Here is an 18,413-nt window from a genome sequence, read left to right as displayed (position 1 = left end):
GTGATAGAAATCTACCAGTAACTTGGTGTCCAAAGGATTACAATGATACTTTCACACTGACACCTCATACCTGCTCCTGCTGATAGATTGGGTCCCATCCACTGATAATATAGACAATAATAAATATAAACAGATACAAGTTTTACATGGCTGGGAACTGAACCCATTACCACTGGTTTAAGGGCAGGTACCCTACTCACTACACCAACTTTACAACTTTCAAAATTTCAAAAAATGGCCTCCATCTGCACCCAAATAGATAGATAGATAGATAGATAGATAGATAGATAGATAGATATGAAAGGCACTATATGATAGATAGATAGATAGATAGATAGATAGATAGATAGATAGATACTTTATTAATCCCAAGGGGAAATTCACGGCTCTATTCAATAAGGGCGTGCACAAAAAGGCGAGCTTCAAAAGGGCGACCTCAATTGGGCGCGGCGAATAAAGGCGCACATAGATAATTTAGTTCAAATATTTCGTTCAAAAAAAACAACGAAATGTACAGAGCTTTAGAAAGAGTTCATTTGAAGTTCATGCATTAATTAATTGGATGTTTTAATATTCTTGCTTTCACCTTTTTATATGTTCAATCATTGCCTTTATCTAATAAGTTTTCTTCACAAATTTGTTCCAGAAAAGTTTGTTAGGAGTTCATACATTAATTAATTGGATGTTTTAATATTCTTGCTTTCGCCTTTTTATACGTTCGATCATTGCTTTGATCTAATAAATTTTCTGTAATAATTTTGTTGCGTTTACCTTTATTCGCTGCACCCAATTGAGGTCGCCCTTTTGAAACTCACCTTTATTTACGCACCCTTATTGAAGAATACCATGGTAATGTAGTGGTTAACATAAATGGTTATCAACCAGAAAGTATAAGTTCAATTCCAATGTAAGACAGACACATTTCTCTTTAATAACAAATGTACCTTCCATTAGTCCTCACCAAGTCTGTTACTTTTTCCCATGATACACACATAGCTGTGTAAATATCACTTGAATAAGCCTCATTCTACACTCATGGCTCAATGACTCCCACCATCGTAATGTGATTCTTGTTAGCTCAAAGCAAAAGTAGACCATTCACATTTATCAGCACTATCATGATATTCACAGTGAGCAGCCACCAGAACCAAACATTAAGAATATCTCTTATAATTCAAAAAGCAGAGTAGACCACAATACGTGCAGATGGAGTACTTGAGATGTTAAGTATGAAGCTGAAGGGATCATTGATGTACTACAGTAGAACTTGAAAGGGTTCACAGTTTAATTTAATTGTCATAAATTAGAAATCCTTCTTCTAACCCTACTTATCCAGAAACAGGGATTCAGAGAAGATGGAGTGTATCCACACAAGTAATGGGAACAAGGATTAATCACTGAACAAGGCACCAGCCATTCCCAATGAGGACACTCACATCAAAGAACAATTTTGTATCAACAGTTCAGTGAACCTGCATATCTACGGACTGTGAGAAGAAACCAGAGAATTTGGAGAAAACTGACACAGGGAAAACATGCAAACTCCACAAAGGGCACAACCAGTATTTGAATCTCACCACTGAATGGATTTCAAAATCCCACTGTTACCAAAACAGCCTTTCCTTTTCCTCTCTGCCTCTCTCCTTACTCTCCAACGTCGTCGGTTGCCTCAATGGTGCTCTTCAGTTTCCTTTATATTCAGTTGACTGCTCAAGTGGAGTAACAATGTGGAAACTTATTGGTTGAAACCTATCTGACAAACATGTCTAATTCATCCATTGTGTGCCTTTTCCCCTTATACTGTATATGTACACTCCAAAGGTACAATCTGTTGTGATAGTGGAGCTTTAGCAGTAGTTCCTGTAGCCTAGTGGTCAAAATACTGTGAAAATGGTTGGCCATGTACGTTATGACCCTGAAAGTCATGGGTTCTATACCCTCTTCTGACACACAATGGTCAATTCTTTTTGTTACTTCAGTCTAATGCCTCTTACTGTATTTGATTGATATCAGGAGAAGAACGCCTCAATGAGGTTCAGAAAGGGAGAATATGGTGGAACATCTACAACAGAGAAAGTTGGGTGTTCCAGAAACCAAACCTCAACATTTGCCGCCCCATGAAAAGTTACATTGACAAGTGTCTCAAATTCATCCATCCCCCATATATATGTATGCATACTCTGATGGTACGACCTATTAAAAAACACTTTCAATGTCCAACACAACTGCAGAGTGAGTCTCTTGTCTCTGCTTACCCTCCTCTGCTCTCCCAGGCCTCAAGGAGTGACTCCTCTTAGACGTGAACCTGTGGGTTGAGATTGCATGAATCACTGAGAATCAATGATCACTTCCCTCTACACAACCTGACCTGGAGACCATGATTTTTTACTATTTCTCCATATCTATTATGTATATTTAATGTCATTTGAAGAGAAGCACACCACACATCAAAAAACACAGTTTTCGTGTTACATTTTGATAATAGTCCAGGATCACAGACATTCCATTGAAAATCCAAGTGATACAAATGTAGTCTTTAGTTACTTAGTGTCTAAAAGATTACAATGATATAATGAAACATCATACCTGCTCCAGAAATAACAATATGCAATTCCTGATAGAACATGGCCTCACTCACTTATAATATAGATCATGAAAACATTTTAAACAAAAGCAAGTTTTAATATCATGGCTGGGAATCAACCCCATTAGCACTACTTTAAGGGCAGGTATTCTACTCACTACACCATATCTCAATGCTGGCTTGGGTTGGGATATTTCACACATTTCTATTTTTTTTCAAACACAGAAAGGCCTCCGTCTGCCCTCAAACAGACTGAAAAAGAGTTGAGTAAGAACTTAACACAAATATGAAGTAAAGTTCAACAATTAGTGTCCACCTCAATCTCTTCTTGTTCTTTGTTCAAATACCACAGTATCGACTGAGACAGTGACTGAGGCCAGGTATGGTAGTGTAGTGGTAGTGTAGTGGGTAGGATGCACATCTCTCAACCAGGAAGTGAGAGTTCCATTCCCATCCACGACTGACAAAATTTTTCGTAAATAGAAAATAACCTTACATATACCTGTCATTACTCCACACCACTTCTTCTGGGATTTTCCATGACTGTAACAATGTTTTTTAAGGACAGTCTAAGGTTCCTCAAGGATTTTCAAGAAATGGGCAGAACATGCACAATCCTACAGGGCTCTCAACATCAATGTGATTTGATTTTATGTAATCAGAGCCATCTGTATGAAAGTCATCTCCGCCAGTACCAGACCACGCTTCCCTATTTTGGAATGAGATCTTCAGTTTTACAGGCAAATCCTCAATTACAAAATAGTTCATATTTAGTGACAAAACAAAGCTATATGCACTATTATAAAAATAATAACAAGCTTGAACACATTTCATTATTGAGGTGTGCAATTGTCCCTCTTTACCACTAGAGCCACCACACAATTCTCCAGTCTAATAACTGCCAAACCAACAGCAAGTGGCATCTGTTCTCACTAATGGCCCATCATCGAGGCATCCTCATAACACAACTTCCATCAACTACACCAAGAACGCTTAGGAAAAAAATGTTCGCCTAAACCGGCCACACAATGCATTTCCAGGAATATATTCAATGAACAAGGTCTCCGGAAAATGCTTTGCTAAATTTCACCAATGAACACTAAGGATGAACATGCAGATTCCACCTCTTAAACTCAAATGTAATTTTTATTTTATTATTTTTTATTATGGTGTTAATGTCCATGCTTTGTGCAGCACTCAGAATGGGCCTGTCCATGCAAATGAAGGGCTGGATAGGCCTCATAAATAGCACCACTAACCAATTGTATGGAATGAACACTAAGAGGGGGCAGTGCTCCGGACAGGAATAAAGAGACAGGATCATGATTGGCATGTACAGTGAGGTGTGAAATGGAAGGACAAAGTTCAGGGAAGCTCAAGAAAGACACAAAGCTGAAAGGTTAGTACTCACTGTAAAGCTCCAGTGATGGTGCCAGGTGCTGTGGTTGTGAGTGTAGAACTAGAAGCAAAAAAGGGAGGAAGACAAAAGTAGACTCAAAAACAATATTACTTGCCTAGTGGTAAAAATAAAAAACAAAATCTACAAACATTGTATAAAGAAAAGTTCTTATTTACACAGCACTTATGATACATCTGATTAACAGCACTACAACTAACACCCACTCACTTATTAAACATCACAGGCAAAGCTACAAAATAGAGCTAGTTTACAAATAAGAAGTCTTATTCTATGAACCAGTTATTTACCAGAGTTTTATTCTGTATAAATGTTTGTAACTTCGAGATAATACTCAAGAGACAGGTCTGTTTGAAGACCACACCATTTATCTGTTCTTTGATTAGTGTAATGAAAATGCTTTATACCTGTGCAATGTAAATGAACCCATCTTGTAAAAGAGGCTGCTCTGTTGAGACAAGTGAGTCTGCCATGCTGCACTAAACAAGACCACAAAGTGGCACCATTTTTAAAGTAACACAAGAACATTCATCTTTGGATTCATTTTGAACAGCGGCTCATGACTATTCTTTATTTACGGAGCATTTTCGCTAACATAACCAATCATGGAATCCCAAGAGGTTTATTTTCTACATGAATCCTGTTCACTTCTGTTAACGGAAGTTTTGGTCTACTCTGTTCATAGGTTAAGAGATCACAGTTACTATGGGAGTGGGACCTCATATTACCATAACATCCATCCATATGAGCTGTGATGCTCTGTGTAAGAAAGGTCTCTATACTTCTTTAGAAGGCTGGCGTCCTTTAACATCTGCAATAAGATGCTGCAGATGTTCTACCAGACGGTTGTGGCGAGTGCTCTCTTCTACGCGGTGGTGTGCTGGGGAGGCAGCATAAAGAAGAAGGACATCTCATGCCTGGACGAACTGGTGAGGAAGGCAGGCTCTATTGTAGGCATAAAGCTAGACAGTTTAACATCTGTAGCAGAGTGATGGGCGCTAAGCAAACTCATGTCAATCATGGTGAATTCACTGCATCCACTGAACAGTATCGTCTCCAGACAGAGGAGCAGCTTCAGCGACAGACTGCTGTCACTGTCCTGCTCCACTGACAGACTGAGGAGATCGTTCCTCCCCACACTATGCGACTCTTCAATTCCACCCGGAGGAGTAAACACTAACATCATTCAAAGTTATTGTCTGTTTTTACATGCATTTTTATTACTCTTTAATTTATTATTGTTTTTTTTTTGTATCAGTATACTGCTGCTGGATTATGTGAATTTCCCCTTGGGATTAATAAAGCATCTATCTATCTATCTATCTATCTATCTATCTATATCTATCTATCTATCTATCTATCTATCTATCTATCATATAGTGCCTTATCTATCTATCTATCTATCTATCATATAGTGCCTTATCTATCTATCTATCTATCTATCTAATGTGAATAATGTTGCATCAATGCCACAATGTTTTCCAAAATGTAATATACAGGTCATAAAATGAGTTATTCCAAATATCATATATACCTACGTCTGTGTTTTCTTGTTTTTTTTGACATCATAGACCATAAGGTGTATACTAATTCAGCGTGAGCAGGAACACTCAATAAAACTGAATAAAAAAAAATTCAAGTGAAGGCCAGATATGAAGAAGGCAGATTCACCAGAATTTGTGTGTCAGCTTTAATCCTTCCAGATCAGAGAATTTCCAGTTCCCTTGCCTCAAAATACCACTCACATCTACAGTTATTCCTAGTTTCAAATACAAACTGACAGTGTCAGATCTGGGGTGGAGGGGGGTTGGGGTGGTAGTATATATCATGATCGTGAGTGAGAGAATAAAAGTAAAAAAAAAAGACGCTAATTTTTACAAGTACTATAAATTTACAGATTTACAGTGGCTGTTACAGACGCAAATCAAATGTATGTTTTATTGTATAATATTAACAATAGGAGCAGCTCACTACTCTAAACGGTAAATTTGGGAGGCAGTCAGGATACGATCTGGTGACCTCTTAATTACAAGTCAGCAGTTCGTACTGCTGCACCACGCAAGCTGTCGTATTGTATTTGCACCTTTTGTGAAAGTGTTTATTTGATATTTGGACTTCAGGCTTCACATATTATACATTTTATGTGTACATTTTGTCATTTATTACTAAAACATGAAAAACATTTCTGCTTTAACGATGTATTTACATAGATTGTTGTAGACACGGAACACACATGAAATGTATGTATTCTAAATGATGGTCTATTATTTACCCTCTACAACTCCAGCAATTCACTCCAAAATCAACACTGAGCACTGAGAACCTTCTTCTGAGCAGCAGCAGTGGGTGAGGGGATGGGATTGCAGGCTGCTTGTGTTGACGACACATTTACAAGACAAAAGACGCTGATGGAGAGGTGCAAAGAGATTTAAGGTGGGCTGGGACTACAAGTTTTTCGTAGGCTTTGGTAATTCTAGTGTTAAGTGAGGCATCTTAAAAGTATTATAAGTATGTATAGTTGGATTCCTTATCATGATGCCTTTCGGGATAAGATTTTCCTTTTTGCATTTAGTGAGGAAGAGCCAAAGTAGCGTTCACAATCGTCACTCTCACCTTTTATATGTTGTGTATTCCTGAATCCACTGGGTGTGATGAAATGAGAGGTACAGTACATGTCAAATCTGTAAAAGTAAGTACATTTAGAGAAAATTACGTTACTGATCTCAAACTAAGAAGTGCTCTGAAGGCAAATTGCTGAAGAAAGGTACACTGGTGGTCTTAAATGTCTTTTCCTTCTGGTTGAGAGAAAACAAGTTTTTACTTTGGATTTCTTGTACCCTTGTTTTGAGTTAATCCAGCTTTTGGAATTTTACCGGATTGTTGTAGGTATAGACAGTGCTACACTGCTTGAGATAATGGTCATCATAATCTCTTCCTTAATTTGTAATCTTTTAAATATCTTTGTTTATCAGATTGAGTATTTTCCAAGCAACAAAATATGTCAAACAATGACTTTTGAATTATTGTGAAAATGAAGAGGTTTTGGACCATCAGGACTCTCCTTAGTGCTGGCCATCTGAGCATCGAGGCAAGTAGGGCCTTAGTCAGCGAGGTGTCCAAGAGCCAATAGTCAAACAGAGCCTGAGAAGTCCTCTGCTGAGACAAGAGAACCCGTTGGAAGGACAGCAATCTCAGCAGCACTCCATCGATGAGGCATTCATGGTAGAGTGCCAGACAGAAGCCGCTTTGGAGTAAGAGGCATATGACAGCATATGAAAGACACTAAAAGCACAAGGAAAAAGATTCCCAGGTCTGAAGAGACAAAAATTAAATGCTTTGGGCATAAGTCCAAGCACTATGTCTGGTGAGCACCATACGCTGCTCGTCACTTGCCTAATGCCATCCTTGTGGTGGTGACAGAATCATGTCGTGGGGGTGCTTCACAGTGGCAAGGACAGGGACACCAGTCAGAATTGGGGGCGGGATGAGTACAGCAAAATAGAGAGAGGTCCTTGAAGAAAAACTGCCGCAGAGTGCAGGAGACGCCACACTGAGGTGACAGTTCAATGACCAAGCCAAGACAACGCTGGGGTGGCTTTGGGAGATGTCTCTCACTGTTCTTGAGTGGTCAAGCCAAAGCCCAGGAATAAACCACTTAGAACATGTGTGCGGAGACGTGAAGATGGCAGTTCACAGACGCTTCCCATCTAGTCTAATGTCGCTTGAGAGGATCTGCTATGAAGCATGGGATAAACTACTACTAAATTCATGTGTGCAAAGCTTGTAGAAACCTCTATCCAGCAGGGGGCACTAGCTTCCTTGTTTGAATGAGTTCTTTTGTAATTAATGCATGTTACACAACCTAAAACTATATAGAAATATTATTAAAAGGCAATACCCTTAGTGATATGGCGGTAAGAACTCACATTGGAGAAATAACTTAGCTTTCTTTAATGACAGTTTATGCGGCATAACAGACAAGGAAGCCATGACAAGACCATTACCGAAGTGGGACCTCGATGTATACAGTCTGCCATTTTCATCACTGCACTGGAGGCAAATTTCAGGATCAGATGATGTTATCTCCCATCCGTCCGTCGGCTTCAAAGGTGTGCCGGGCAATGTTGCAGGGCTTTATACCCTTTCTCCATGTACAGCCCCCCACTTAGGTAAATCATGCCATTCCAAACAAGGCAAAGAAGATCCAATGTCATGCTGACTCTGACACACACAGATGGTACAATGCCCATTTCCCAGTTGCCCCTTTCTTGTCTTTTAATGCTTGCCTAGCAGTTCTGAATGATGAGCCCCTGTGTGCTAAATCTGGCCTTGTGTTATATTATGACTTATATTCAGTTTACAAAACCTTACCCATGACAACTCAAAGGTGTAATCTGAAAAACTTTCTGAAAGCATTTGTGAACTGTCTCATTATGGGGAGTGAAGACCAATAGGCAAAAAAGGTAAATATATCCATTTAAAATGAAATTTATACCACAAAAAAGGTTTGCAGAAAGTGAGGTGGTCTGAATACTTTCTGAATCCACTGTACTGTATGCCTTATTGTTTAAAGAAGCGCCTCAAACTCTCTTTTCCCCGTTCAGAAGCTTACATGAAACCACTGCATGTCATAAATCCAGTCAGGCAAAAGGTGGAGGTTTCATTTTAATTATTACCTTACCTCAGTTATTAGAAAACACGGTCAAACTGGGCCTTCATTTTCATGAGTGCGGCTTTATTTCACCTCTGGCCATCCTCACCGGAGGCCTGTTGAAAGCCACAAGGTTCCTTTTTCTTAAGCTTTTGTGTAACGAGAGGCACCTTCTGCACCTGCTACCACTTAGCGTGCCTGATAAGGCTATCTCTGAGCATTTGTCGGAAAAAAATACAATATCAAGGAAAACAGATTTCCCCCCATTTGTGTCTCTGAGAAACTAATTAGTGTCCTTCCCGATGCTGCTAATTAATTTGTGTTTTGCGGCCTAACAACAATGGTCTGACATAAGAATGAGCTGCTTTTCCCAGTAGGGAGGATTCTCTGTGACACCACCCGCATAAACATTAAATTAGTCTACTAAAGAAAACTGCAATCAGAACAATATTTCAGGTAATTGAACAAAAGAAAAATATGAAAAATATAAATGTGTCAGAATTTAGATGTTATTCTAAAGCTATCCATCATAGTGAGGGTCAAGAAACTACATCTGTGCTACAAGGGGAGCTTCAAGGCATCCATTCATCCATCCATCCTGTGACGATAAGCTGGCAGTGTGCCAGAGCCCACCCTGAAGGCCCAATGCCAGTCTATTGTAGGACAGATCCATGCACTTGACAATTAAAGCCATGGCACCCAGCACAAACCCTACGAACATGAGAGAACGTGCCAACTCCGCAGATGGTGACCAGGCTGGCACTTTTACTCGGTCAGGCTTGTACAGTTGAAAAAAGTAATCTGAAGAAAAGAATGTGGGATTGCAGAATAAAAAACTAACACGTAAAAACTAATCACGCAAGCTGCCCTCTAATGTAGTATTTAAACAAATGCATCATTTGAAATGAAAAATATGCGGTGTGCTGGCACCCTGCCCGGGGTTTGTTTCCTGCCTTGCACCCTGTGTTGGCTGGGATTGGCTCCAGCAGACCCCCGTGACCCTGTAGTTAATATATAGCAGGTTGGATATTGGATGGATGGATTGAGGAAATGAAAAATAGAGCTGTACAGAGTAAGGATTACGTTTTTAGCCCTCATTGTCCAAAAAATTCAAGTTTGCTATAAATGGACTTTAAATTTATGAAAGTTGTTAAAATCTCAAATAACAAGCAAGACCTTCTAATGAAGTATAATTACTGGAACTGAGGAGAACAGCAAAAATGAATAGTTTCCCTATCATTCTCGTTTCAGGCGTTACTGACTCAGTCCACAAAGCAGCAATCGATTCAGAACAGAGCTGGAGCTTAAGGACAAGCTTAGTTGGAAATAAAACTCTTACCCTGAATGGATTCTGTCTGCATGCTCATTGATGGATCTTATCTTATCTTATCTCATCTTATCGTGCTTATTGGTAGATCTGTATGGTGTTTTTTGTTTTTCGAAGATATCCTTTTTCTGAAACAAGAGACAAATTGTACACAAAACTCAGAATGCCAAAAGCTCACAAGTGCTTCTCTGTAATATAAGGCAGCGTCCATGCATTTAATTAAAGGAAATAAGGTGGCACCTGTAACTGGGGATTTAAGGTGACAAATTCACGTGGACCACTAAAGTAAGCTGAACTGATCTACTGCCCATCTGTCAGGTCAAGGTTATGGACCACCAGAGCCTATTCCAGGTAACAACAGGGGCAGCACAAACAGAAGATTCTGAAAATGCCAGGTCACTCCACAATGAGAATCACAGCCACATGTTTGTGAGTAAAGAGGAAGCCTGTGGCAGTTGTGAAATAAATGACTGGACACACAACAAAGGTTTGGGGCAGCCACCTGTATAGTTTCCCTGGCTGAGAAAGGCTTTTACTTGAGTGCAATGTGTACAGGTTCGAGTCCAAAGTAGAACTGATTAGATTTGAAGGGTGATGGGTTTTTATAGTCTGTTCCCAGGAAGTGACGTCCTCGGTGCCGGGACAGGAAGTGACGTCCTCAGGGCTGGGACAGGAAGTGACGTTCTTGGGGTCTGGACAGGAAGTGACGTCCTTGAGGCTGGGACAGGAAGTTATGTCCTTGGGGCCGGGACAGGAAGTGACATCCTTGGGGTCTGGACAGGAAGTGACGTCCTCGGGGTCTGGAAAAGAAGTGACATCCTCGCGGTCAGGACAGGAAGTGATGTCCTCGGGGTCTGGACAAGAAGTGACGTCCTTGGGGCTGGGACAGGAAGTTATGTCCTCGGGGCCGGGACAAGAAGTGACGCCCTCAGGGTCAGGACAGGAAGTGACGTCCTTGGGGTTGGGACAGGAAGTGACATCCTCGGGGCCGGGACAGGAAGAACGTCTCGTATTTGGTCTGCTGAGAGGAAATAGATAGGTTTAGCGCAACTCGCCGCCCCCAGCCTGGTGTGCGATTGCCGTTTTCTAGTCCCTTCGGTTGACACCCAAGCACACGTGTGTGACACAGTGAAGTTATTCTCAGTTACTACAAGTTTTTAAAATGCTCCCAAAAGGTTAAATAAAAGGTGATTTAAAAAAGAAAAAAATCCCAAGCTTGGTTGTTTTCAATGTGGAGTCTGCATGTTCTCTCTGAGTCTGTGTAGATTTTTCTCCAGAAACTCTAATTTAAATTCCATCTCCCTAAAGAGGTGCTGGCTAATTTAACCAACAGTTACAAATTCACTATAGTGGACCATGCAATGGACGCTACTCTGTCCAGGATCATTTCCTGCCTTGTGCTCCATGCTGCTTTAATGGGCACAAGCCTCCTGCATTATTTTGTTTAAGGTGTTTGAGAAAAAGTATTTAGTGTATTTGTATAGTGTGTAATGGGACATTAGATTCAGCTTTGAGGAACAAATCCAATGCTATACGTAGTAAACAGAGTAGCATCACCATTAAACTCAGCAGTCCGATATGGGCAGCCTAACTAAGAGCTCACTCGTCCAACCACCTTCTTAACCAGGCTCAGCTGGAGACAACATGGGGATCAATGGGTGCAAAAATAAAGCTGAGACACACACAAACACACACACACACACACTGACAAAAACAGACACACGCAGAGAGCACAGGCTGAAATGTTTATGTGCCAAGGCAGCCTGTCACTGGGCCTTGATTGGAAACATTTTCCATGTAAACACGGTGGACCCCATCCAGGTTTTATGATGCAGACAAAACTATTCAAATGCCATTCAAAGAGACTGGTGTCTTGTCTTAATTATTATCGTCCATAATTTGCATACAGTTTCTGTACAAGTCAAGTCCCATTTCACTACAAAGCAGCCCTGCGCTGTATACACAGAAGTCAGGCAATAATTAAAATGCTCTAACACCTCAAGGAAGGAAACTTCTAAAATGACTGGGCTTCAGTCTCCTAATTTACAATGTCCTTAGTAAGCCTCTTTCCTCTTAATGTTATATTTAGTTACATTCTCTTCTAGTTAAGCACCATCTACATCTTCTTCCTCCTGTTCCACTAAATCAGCTCTTCTGCACCGAGTTTTTTTTGTACCTTGAGCTTCCTATTGGTTTCAGACTGGCTGTTGTTAGGCCTTTACTCAAGCACACACCATAATATTGTCAACAGGCTAAATTCAAAACATTTGTATTGTCTGTAAAGGTTTAGAACAAGGCACTGCTGAGACAGGCACTGGTCCTCCATAAGCCTTCACTCTGTGAGAGCACAAAACCTGCTTTAATGAGTGCTGTCAGTGTCTGAGGCTACAGTTTACCACACTCTCAGGCCCTGTCCTCACGATTACACTTTCATTTAAAAATGCAGACGTTAGTCTCCCATTTTCACCTTTCGTCCACACTACCCCAGTGTTTTCAACCCACGACTTTTTGAAAATGCTCCTCAAAGCCAATTACTTCTGAAAACGTAACCTCAGCATTGTGGTGCAGTCTCTGATTGCACTCTGGTTTGTTTCTGCACATTACAAAGCCCTTCCCTGATTGGATCCTGCTCATTACACAGTCGAGTTCCCTGATTGGTCACCTTTCACAGAAGGCCACCAGATACCAACGTAGCAGACATAAAGGAGATGCCTTCCATGGTGCTTGTTGTGTTGCTTACTTGTGTACATCTACATTGTGTTGTGTACAGTTGGAGTGTTGCCTACAGGTGCAAAAGACTCATAATTTACCGGTCGCTAGAGTTTTGTGATAAATCTCATAGTTGGAGGTGCTACCATTCATTCAACGATTTATGTCCAGCATAGGAAAATGTTTATGACATAAGTATTTTTTGTCACTTTAGTGTGGACAGAAATACATTTCTAAACCATGTGAAACTAGTACTGTGGATGGAGATCTGTTTTGTTTAAAAACACCAGTTTTAAATTTAATAGTGTGCACGTAGCCTTAAACTGTATTTGATCAAAAAGTTCAATCAGGTACTGCAGAATTTTCTCTATATTGCTGTCAGTAGGAGAGATGATCTGCAAACATAATATATACATGTAACCTTCCACTATTTAAAAAAAACAAATCACCGTTTTCCATTAAATAAGCTGAAACTGACAAATGTTACACAGAGCAGACACGACTTGCTTTTGATTTAGGACTTAACATATCTCTCTATTATAAAAGGAGATCCTGGGATGAGACTTTCTCGAGAGATAATTTTAGGTCCCACAAGACGAGACTTTTTGCCAAGAGATTTTGACAAGTCCCGCCCTCCTCTCAAATGTTTACAACCACGCCCACGAGCCAATCCCTTCTCATTTGTGTGAATGCTATTGTCAGACACAGTTCCTGCACTCTCAGCTCCAAGTGGGGTTAGAAATAAAAGACAAAGAGTAGATTACAAAGTTGAACATCACAAAGAATTTCAAAAACGTTGGTGCGATACACATGCAGAGCAGGTTAGAGATTATGAAAGTACTAAAATTCGAAAGTCTCAAAAAACTGATAGTAAAGATCGCATTAGCGCTAACAAACAAATCGAATATATGGACATATAGGTGATATGACAGAAGAATGTAGATATTGTTTAGCTTTAAAGTTTAAGTCGGAGACTTGTAGATCGTCTAATTCATGTTGCCATCAGGGAAAAGTAGTGTTTCTTCCCAATGAAGAGGCATTTCCGCGAGAATTAAAAGATTTGTTGTTTGGTGAAAGTGAAATTCACTTATGCGAGCGGCAGAGACGCGAAGTGGCTGGTGCATAGGGCAGGCCAGGTGGTTGGCGAGCAAAGCATGTGGGGGCAAAGCCACCTAGTTATTTAAAAAAATGAAAATAGTATAGACAAAATTACTGAGACCCATTAGAAGTTAAAAGACATACTCGAGATGTAGTGATATCTCAACCGGACTAATCATCACAAACGCCTTCAACCGCACACACTCAGCCTATTTAAATAGAGCAAAGTCCTCAGCCAGCTCTGTGTGTCATTGTGTGCTTCACACCTAACATGCACAAGAGAAGGAAAAACAGAGGATTGTCTGAGTAGGAAAGGAAGAAGGTAAAGGCTAAAAGGCCATCTGCAAAGAACGTCATGTTCCTGTGACTATGGTAACTAATATTATCAAGAAATTTAAGATTCCTGGGATTGTAGCCAACCTCCTTGAACATGGCCTCAAGGCCTCAAACTGAACAGAGGTGGAGAAAGAACCAAGGAAAGCATCAAGTTAGATTCAATTAGACCTCCTAGATCAGGTACAACCTTCCATTGCTAGTGAATGAAAGTGGGCTCTTTGGGTGAAGACTCAGAAGACTCCACTCCTGAAAGAGAGATGCAAAACAGACAGACTGAAGTTTGCCAGTATGCATGTCGACAAGCCACCGTCCTTCTGGGAAAATGTCCTTTGGACAGATGAAGTTAAATTCGAGCTTGTTGGCAGGTCGCAGCAGTTCTGTGTTCACAGAAGATACAATAATACTTACAAAGAGAAAACCACCATCTGCATAGTAAACCATGGCACCAGGAGTTTGGAATCTGAGCAGGACACAATGAAATGAGAAGACTATCACGGCATGCTGGATCTACACATACTGGCCAGTGTCTGAACTCTCTGCTAACTCATTCTTTGAAAAATGTACCTTAACCTTTTCAAGCTGATTAAACCACGGACGGGTGAACACGACTTATCTTTAAACTGAAGAGGTATCAGTTGTCCTGACAAATGCTCAAAAACTCTAAATTTCAATTTTGCTAATACACTAGTAATGGTGGGGCCTAACTGCTCCAGAAGAATGGCCTCAAATCCTGGCTTAAATCCTCTCTGTAAGGACTTTGCATAAACCCCCAAGTCCAGTTTTCCCCCTGTGTCACACAGATGTACCAGTTAGTTTAACTGGCCACACTGAATTGGCCTGAAGGGGTGCTGAATGTGGACTGTAAAAGTCTGGATGGCACATTCTTACTATGCCCACAGAATAGCGAAACAGTAATTCCTGCATACAAGTTGCAAATACAGTAGACCCTCTGGTCACAAATGTTTCCGAACACATACAAATCGGGTTACAATCAAAACGTTCGCCAAAATTCCGCATCTGTTCAAGACCACATGCTCTGGTGGTGAACCAAAACACTGGCAGCCAGTTTCCCTTCCAGATCATACGCGCCAATGATTTCCCATTCCCCGTTTCCCTAACAAAGACGACGCACGTGTTCAATCTCTCCCTGTACATCGTTCTCGGTCAGACGTGCGTTCATTCGCTGTGAACCCCAGAAATAGAAGAAGTCACAAGAGAGAAAACACCTGAAGGAGAACGTTCCTCCATCGCAGAGCCAGACTCTCCCTCAAAACTATAACCTCTCTCCACCCAGCTTCCTCCTCACTTCCTTCACACCAGAACTCAACTCATACAAGGTTAGTTTTCTTGGTTGTTTGGGGTTACTTTTTGTATAAATTAAGGATTTTTCAAACTTTCATTTTTTCCCCTGTGCTAAAAATTCATCAAAAAAGTGTTTATAGAGAGCGGTTCGTACTCGAAATGTTAGTCTTCTCTGTTGTTCAAGGTTTTCTCAGAGTTATTCATTGTTTTTACATTTAGTTTACTATTACACTGTGCATTCTATGGTATAATTGACTAGTTTTGTGCTTAAACTAGATTTGTGCACAGCGTGTTTTGTTGAACCTGAGTCCTGCCTGAGTGTGTCCGGGTTAGGGTGGATGTACGCACCTTAGTGGTGTCACATGCTGTGCAGTTTAGACTCCCAATAATTTTCTTGACTTATTATTGTGTATCCATTCGTTTATGCATATGTATTACTAGCTGCGTTGCCCAGCTCCGCCAAGACACTGGGCATCAGTTATAGTGCCACCAGTTAATGGATGGATCAGAAGGGCTGAGTAACTAACTGACTACTTTTCTATATTCATTTTCTTAACCAGGGCTGATATTATTAGTTCACCTGAGCTGCTCACTTTTGAATATGTGACATACAGTTGGCTGTGAGTAAAACATTTCTGCTGTTAATCAATTCCTGCTTTTCCTAGTGAGTGACCTTGGATTTTGTTATGTTGTTGCAATACACAATTTTACCGGAAACTGTACTGTTTTTAATTAAAACAAGTAATTACAGTAATCCCTTGCTATATCGCGCGTCGACTTTCACGGCTTCACTCTATCACGGATTTTATATGTAAGCATATTTAAATATATGTCGCGGATTTTTCGCTAGTTTGCAGGTTTCTGAGGACAATGGGTCTTTTTACTTATGGTACATGCTTCCTCAGTTGGTTTGCACTGTTGATTTAATACAAGGGATGCTATTGGCAGATGGCTGAGAAGCTATCCAATCAGAGTACGCGGTTAAGTTCCTGGGTGCTGAATGGGTCAGCAACGGAGCACAGAATTCAATTCCGCTTTGCGTTAACCAGGAAATCTCGTCTCGCTCATTCAGCATCAACGTGTTTCGCTGTGTAAAGAGTTAAGTTTTGTCAATGAGCTGCTCTATGCCCACTCTGAGACGCTGAGCGATGAAGATTTGGCTGTGATGTCCAAGTCAGCAAGTGAGGAAGTTAAGCAACAAGAGGACCCAGCACAGGAAGAAGATACCGGCCTATCTCTTGAACGTCTCACGACTATTCTATGAATGGCAAGAGATCTCCAGATATCAGTTCAAGAATGGGACCCACAAATGATTCATTCTTTGCAATTTAGAAATGTTCTTGATGATGCCACGGAAGTGTATAAAAACCTCTTTACACAAATGAAAAAGTGCCAGCAACTGCCCATCACGATGTTCCTTACACGCAAAACACCGCCTAGTACGCCTTCAGTGGAAGAAGAAACTCCAGACGACAACGGTGGTACTACACAGTTGCCTGAAGAGGATCCTTTAGAAGAGCACTGTTTCATTTATGTTAGGCAGAATGCCCAGAGGAGACTGGGTGGTCTCATGGTCTGGAATCCCTACAGATTTTATTTTTTTCTCCAGCCGTCTGGAGTTTTTTTTTTTGTTTTTTCTGTCCACCCTGGCCATTGGACCTTACTCTTATTATATGTTAAATAATGTTGACTTATTTTATTTTCTTACTGTGTCTTTTATTTTTCTATTCTTCATTATGTAAAACACTTTGAGCTACTTTTTGTATGAAAATGTGCTATAGAAATAAATGTTGTTGTTGTTGTTGTAGTAATGCTCTCCTTTGTTAAAATTAAACTCATCGTTATCAGACAAGTCATCGTGTCATTGTTGGTGAGTACCCATAACTAATTTTCTACGTACTTAGTACATGTACGTACGTTTAGTGTCACTGTACACACATTTTACTGTATACAATTTTTCTTGCATTGTACGTATTTATTGCTGGTGGCCTGTCTACCATAATTGCTGTAACTTATGTGATATCAGAGACGCTCGATATCTTTAAAATAATATTTAGGTTTTACTGTATATAAACAGTGTGTTTACATATATAATTTCAACAAATCTTACCTAATATCAAAGAGAATATAAAGGGTTTATGCTGTATAACTGTACGGGAAATGTTTATAAGAGTGTGGGAGAGTTTATAAGGGCTTAAAATATATAAAAATAACCATTTAAACATATGGTTTTTACTTCGCGGATTTTCACCTCATCAAGGAGGGATCACTGTAGAGGGAATGATGGGAATTTTTGAGAATAAATATAAAATTCACCTTGTAGTATATCCTCCAAAGATGGTAGCTTCAGTCAATTTTGAATGTAATGTTTTGATTTATAATCTTGCACCACTGCAAAAATTAGGAGGGTTTAAACCAAAAGAAATACTGTACTGTACTGTAGCGTACGCACACACTGAATGTCATTTACAGGCTACACATGCAAACAACTGAACTTTGTAAGAAAGAACAGGTGAAAAGAAACGTGACAAATTATGCACAATGTCCACCTCCTGTACATTCAGTCGATGGGAAGACCCCTTTACTGAGCTTCACATGGGGTTAAAATGACCAAGGCATGTCGCTGCTCCTTACTCGTGTCGTGCATACAGAAGGGCTTGAAGTGGGCCGGTATGCAGTACAGGGAATTCTTGATTTCTGCTTTTTGAAACCGAGCGTAGCAGCACATCTCATTCTGACACCTACGCTCTCCATAATATTGCATGTTTTTTACCACCAAATCCACTTACTACCCCTTTTCCGTTCTCCAAAGTACAGTATATGCATATTGTTGCACCCAACAAATCCAAGGACACAGCAGCCTCATCTTGAATTTGTGTGTATTTTATATCATATCATAAGGAGTAGTACTGCATGTTTTTGTCCTTCCGCTTCGCCTGTGCTGGCTGTCTTAAATGGCACAAATGGGCAATGCACGGTAACTTCTCAG

The sequence above is a fragment of the Polypterus senegalus genome, chromosome 18 (assembly GCF_016835505.1).
Source record: "Polypterus senegalus isolate Bchr_013 chromosome 18, ASM1683550v1, whole genome shotgun sequence".
Classification (NCBI taxonomy): domain Eukaryota; kingdom Metazoa; phylum Chordata; class Cladistia; order Polypteriformes; family Polypteridae; genus Polypterus; species Polypterus senegalus.
The sequence above is the reverse complement of the archived record's forward strand: the minus strand, read 5'-3'. Positions refer to the sequence as shown.